Raw genomic sequence first — 6,146 nt, forward strand, 5'->3', positions numbered from 1 at the left:
GTCTCCCAGGATTCCGCAATTCAAGTAGTTCCAACTCTGAGTTATTCATCTGGGGGAGTCACGAAAGGAGATCCCAATAATCGAACTGTCACTCGTGGTGTCAATTGAATCTCCGTCTGAAGTTTGGAAGATAGACCGACTCCCTGGTTAGAAAAAATAGTAAGTCGGAGATGATTCAATATCGAGATATCTCTGCTATGCAGAGATATCCCTCCTTCAATTATTTCTACCAATAGGGGGGGGTGTGTCTACATAAGTAGGTCACACACATACACGTCGTTATTGAATAGTAATATAGTGAGATGGGAGAATCAAAATAACTGGGCATAATGAATCTACCTGAATCAATTTATGAATCTGTCTTGATACTAATCGAATTAGGTATTCTACTGGGAAGTGTAGGAGTGGTATTATCTGCTAATATAGTTTATTCCGCCTCTTCATCGGGACTGGTGTTTATCTGTATATCTCTCCCATATCTCGTACCGAATGCCGATTCTGTAGCTGCCGCACAATCGCCTATCTATGTAGGAGCTATAAATGTTTCGATCGTGTCTGCCGTAACGGTTATTGACGAACCAGTAGATTCCAATTCAACCATTTCCTGGAATATGGGAGATACTATTGCCTTAGGAGCTTGTACGGGTCTATCTATCTTATCAACCACTACAATTCGAGATACGAAATGGTCTGATATAAATCCAATCGACCCATCGAGGGATGTTGTGGGGGGAGTCTCAAAAAACAACATCCAGCGAATTGGATACCAATTGTTAACACAATTTCTGGTTCCATTCGAACTCCTTTCTATCCTCCTCCTAGTGGCTTCAGTAGGGGCGATTACAATGGCTCGTGGTGAAGGAATAACCAGACCCGACGAAGAACCTGCTTCGTCGTCTGGAGATGACTCCCCATCTTTCTAATTAATTACAACTTCTCGTAAACTCATCTCGTAGGTTAACCAATTAAGTTTCCGGGGGGTTAATACATCATGCTCGAACATGGACTGATTCTAGGTGCTTATCCCTATCGCGTTGGCTTTTCCGGATCAATCACGAGTCGAAACATGATTAGGGCACTGATGTGTCTTGAGCTGATTCTGAATGCCATTAATATAAATCTCGTAGCATTCTCCAATTTCTTTGACAATGAACAAATGAAGGGGGAAATCTTTTCAATATCCGTAATAGCCGTTGCAGCTGCCGAAGCTGCTATTGGGTTATCCATTGCTTCGGTCATCCAGCGTAATAGAAGATCGACTCGTATCGATCAATTTGATTTGTTAAAATGGTAATTGATTCGTCGATGACGCTATTTATTTGGGCGAATCGCTATTCAATGCAGGTGTATCACATCCAGCTGGTAATGCTGTCGTTTTCCCCCTAACAATTGCATTTCATTCCGAAAAATTATGTCATACCTATCTGAATCCCTACCTATCCCGTTCCTTAAAATTGTCTTGTACCGTCCCTCCCCATATTGCAGAACCCATTCATTTCACGAGGATGATGGGAGAGTTCCACCCACGGAGTGTCTATGTAGGTAGATGCGGAAAAACCAAATCAATACAAATCTTAGATTTGATTGAATGGAAAATAAGGGGTAGGGGGCAGGGGGGAGGGTAGGTACACCTCAACAACCCCAACAGGAGAATATCTTTGACACGTCAATCCAATAGGAGTGAACAAATTCGACGGCACATTCAGTAAAGATCTATGACACATGTATTGGTTGCACCTAATGCGTAAGAGCCTGTCTGACAGATGCATTGGAAACGATCCCCCGGGATGGGTGTAAAGCCAATCAAATTGCTTCTGCTCCTAGAACAGAAGACTGTGTAGGTTGTAAGAGACGTGAATCCGCTTGTCCAACAGATTCCTCGAGTGTACGCGTCTATCCGGGAGCTGAGACGACTCGTAGTATGGGTCTAGCTTATTGATTCATCGGTCAAGAAAGAGATTCAAGAATCGAATCGTTTTCTTTCCAACTCATACTCAAAGATTCATACTCAATTCTATTGAGTATGAGTTGGGGTATTAAGATTCCCCCCCCCCTCCCCCCCGCTAAAATATTTTTCCATCCACGATGAGTAACGTACCCTGGTTAACCACAATTGTTCTTTTTCCGATTCTGGCGGGTTCGCTATTTCCAATGCTTCCCTCCAATGGGAATAAGATCGTTCGGTGGTATACCCCAGGCATTTGTATATCGGAATTTCTACTAATCATTTATATCTTTCATTGTCACTTCCATATCGATGATCAATGCATTCAATTGGTGGAGGATTCTAGTTGGATAAATTCAATCAATTCCCATCGGAGTTCAGGTATTGATGGACTCTCCATGGGTCTCATTCTACTGACAGGATTTGTCACTACTTCGGCAACCTCAGCAGCTTGGCTAGTTACGCGGAATACACGTCTATTCTATTTCTTGATGTTGGCCATGTATAGCGGCCAAATAGGACTGTTTGCTTCTCGAGACATTTCGCTTTCCTCTCCTATGTGGGAGTTGGAATTAATCCCAATCTACCTACTTTTATGTATGTGGGGTGGGAAGAGACGTCTATACTCAGCCACGAAGTCTATTCTATACACAGCTGGTGGTTCTATCTTTCTCCTAATAGGAGCCCTAACTATGGGTTTCTACGGGACCCAGGAACCCTCCTTCAATATCCGAGATTTGGCAAGCAGATCACATCCTATATCACTAGAAGTGCTTTCTTATCTAGGATTCTTCGTGGCGTATGCCGTGAAACTGCCAATATTCCCTTTTCATACTTGGTTGCCAGACACTCATGGGGAAGCACATTACAGCACATGTATGTTGCTGGCTGGGGTATTACTAAAAATGGGAGGGTATGGATTGATTCGAATTAATATGGAATTATTACCTCATGCTCATTCCATACCTGCTTCGTGGTTGGTGCTATTCGGATCAGTCCAAATTGTTTATGCATCCCTGATTCCGCCGGGTCAGCGTAACCTTAAGAGGAGAATAGCGTATTCATCAATTTCCCATATGGGTTTTGTAACAATTGGAATTGGATCCGTGACAGATACGGGTCTTAATGGAGCTGTGTTACAAATGATTTCCCATGGGTTAATAGGTGCCGCTCTATTTTACCTTGCAGGGACTTGTTACGATAGGACACGTACCCTTTATCTCGATCAATTAGGGGGGATGGCTACCCCAATGCCCAGGATATTTACTATGTTTAGTATCTTCTCAATGGCATCCCTTGCATTACCCGGGATGAGTGGGTTTGTATCGGAATTGATGGTATTTCCAGGAATAGTGACTAATCAGCATTATTCATCTATATCTAAGTTATCGGTTGTAGTAGTCGAAGCGATTGGTACAGTATTAACTCCCATTTATTTGTTATCTATGTTACGTCGAATATTCTACGGATACAGAATATCCAACTATTCGGATCCATATTCAGTTGATTCCGGACCGCGGGAAATATTCATATCGATTTGTCTCTCTTTACCAATCCTCGGTATCGGTCTGTATCCAGACATGGTTGCATCTCTACGGAATCACAAAATACTATCTATCCTGGTTCCGTACTCTTTTATGGGATAGTAGAGGGGCAATAAAACGCAGTATCGTTTGGATCGGTAGTCGAACATATCTATTCAATGAGGATTACTCTTGGAAGCGGTTCTGGTATTAATTCCTATAAGGGAAGGCAGTGGGAATCCATGCCGCTGGCGACGTAATTGCATGAATGTCTGGGTGAGGAATCCACAGCGCGATTCCTCATGCAGACTCTGATTCAAATCACGAATTGATTACATGTAACACTTCAAGCATCTGACGAGGTAACATTTTTTGTTATCTCTCCCCCCGATCGAATTAGCGGTCTTCTACCTAATTATTAAGTAAGCCACCCGTGATTATGTAAACCGATTCCTGGTGGATTAACCCCTGAGAAACAAATCCAAGCAATGAAGAATCCTGTAGATGCTACAATAGCAGGCCCTTCCCCCTGCCAACCACTAGTTATTCTGGTATGGAGATGAATAGCATATATCAGCCGAGTCACTAATGCCCAGGTTTCCTTAGGGTCCCGGCTCCAGTAGGATCCCCACGCTTCATTAGCCCACACTGCTCCAGAGAGAATACCAACAGTCAGTAGAGGAAACCCTAAGCTGATGATTCGATAACTCCATCGGTCCAATTGGTGGATCAATCGGCACCTACGTGAATTCAAGGATAGTCGATGAAAACTGTTTCTCGGATTACTTCCTGCCTGCTCGTAGCAGTGTATATCCACTCCCGGAGAGGGGGTCCAGGTAGGAAATTCTTGATTTGGACCGGGGATAGAAAATTGTTCTGCGTCATAGGTGGCAATCGGTGGAGATGTTGCTGATGGAGATCCACATAACGAAGTCACATGGCTTAGTGGCATCATACTTACATGCGTCATTAACCGATGAGGTTGCAGAGCAGGTACTAGCGGTGTGGATTGTTGCATTTCCTCAGGAAGACCCAGAGTTGCGAATCCATGGGTCGACATGGCACCTGGTGCCGTGACTGCACCTGACCATTCGTTCCGACTCCTAATTCTCATAATTACATGCATTGGGGAGAAGCTCCGTGAAAGAAACATAGATGATTCATGTAGATTGCTCGGTGGTAGATGTTTGGGTTGAATCCGACGAATCGTCGTAAATCCCGTTATACAGATGAAAGCAATTGTCATACCTCCAACGCTCAAACTAATGAGTCTCTTGAGCTTGCGAGCCAGCCCCATCCGGTGAAACAGAGTGACGGAAAGAAGCGTAAGAAAAGAAATGTGAGCGAATATGTGCTCTATATCGGTGTGAATCGTAATGAGGAGAATCCAGTGAATTAGTGAGATTTTGGAGAGTATGTACCACCCACCCATTATTCCCAGGAGATTTCGGGTTTACCCCTTAAACGTCGAAACGGGGAGAATTCCCTATTCCTACTGCTTTTCCCAGTGGTTGTATCAGACACAGCCCTCGCCTGCAGGTTGAAATTAAATGCCGCTACTCGGATTCGAACCGAGATGCTCTAGCACTGCTTCCTAAGAGCAGCGTGTCTACCAATTTCACCATAGCGGCTCGCTACTCGTTATACTTATCGTAATTAATGATATCACATCTTCGGGTGAATCGTCAATCTTCCTGGGGGAGAGTACACACGCACAACAAGGGACCTTCCCTGTCTATAGTTGATTAGGTATACGGCGCTATACTTGTATAGGAATAACGGGATATGGCGTAGCTCGGTAGCGTGCCATCTTGGGGTGATGGAGGTCGCAGGTTCAAATCCTGCTATTCCGAATAAACGAGGTCGGAACATATTTTAAACGGAATAGAAGACGTTCCCGTTCCGGGAACGCAGATTTATCTCCCGATTCTCTTTGGGTGTTATCGACCCATACCCATTCGTAGTAGGGATAGAGATAAATCGATGATCGTGATCGAGACCCTTGTATCATAGGAAGGAAGAGAGGGATTGGGCTCCTTCTTCATGCACGTAACCCCCCCCCCCTCGTGGTTATTACCAACATTCATTGATACAACTCTGTTAGTATTTGGATTTTATTTACCGCACGGTACCGTCACGCAATAATATCAACATGTACCCGTACTACTTACTAGGGATCCAAATTCATCAATAAGTTCCCTGACAATCACTTATCTCGTCTTCCCCGTTCCAACAAACAAATAGTTCACTATCTATTCCGACCGACCCCACGTCCTATTGATACGGCAATTCCTGTTACAACCGGGGAGTACTACTGACCAGTTTCAGAAATTTTTTCATTTGTCACATAGTAAAAACTTCTCGACCGTCCAGTCAAAATGGATTTAGCTGGAGAAAAAGCTTTCGATGCTACTTCATTAGTTTGGGTCTTCCAAATATGATTGCGAATCTTCCTCCGCGACCTAGAAGTACGTTTTTTTGGAACTGCCATAATGAAATCTATCTATTCGGTTTTATCATCGAAATGAATGCGACGAGTATGTTGATACGTACGAGTAGAATCAATATAATGAGGGAGGGGGTGATTGCGTAGAATCATTAGAAGGGGAACAACTGGGGGAACTGGGTTTCCATTCTATGCAAAAGAATCCCAGCAAGAATCATTGACTTCTTTATGA

General features: G+C 43.7%; 1 non-coding gene across 1 annotated transcript; it reads left to right on the top strand.

Annotated features, from left to right (window-relative positions):
• Positions 1 to 5,247: 5,247 nt before the first annotated feature.
• Positions 5,248 to 5,321, top strand: TRNAP-GGG (transfer RNA proline (anticodon GGG)). The gene has a single exon. It is a non-coding gene; the product is annotated as a tRNA-Pro (tRNA).
• The last annotated feature ends 825 nt before the right edge of the window (positions 5,322 to 6,146 follow it).

The sequence above is a fragment of the Dipteris shenzhenensis genome, unplaced genomic scaffold, assembly GCF_047967505.1.
Source record: "Dipteris shenzhenensis isolate YYH24624 ecotype China unplaced genomic scaffold, Dip_SZ_1.0 scaf0524, whole genome shotgun sequence".
Taxonomy (NCBI): Eukaryota; Viridiplantae; Streptophyta; class Polypodiopsida; order Gleicheniales; family Dipteridaceae; genus Dipteris; species Dipteris shenzhenensis.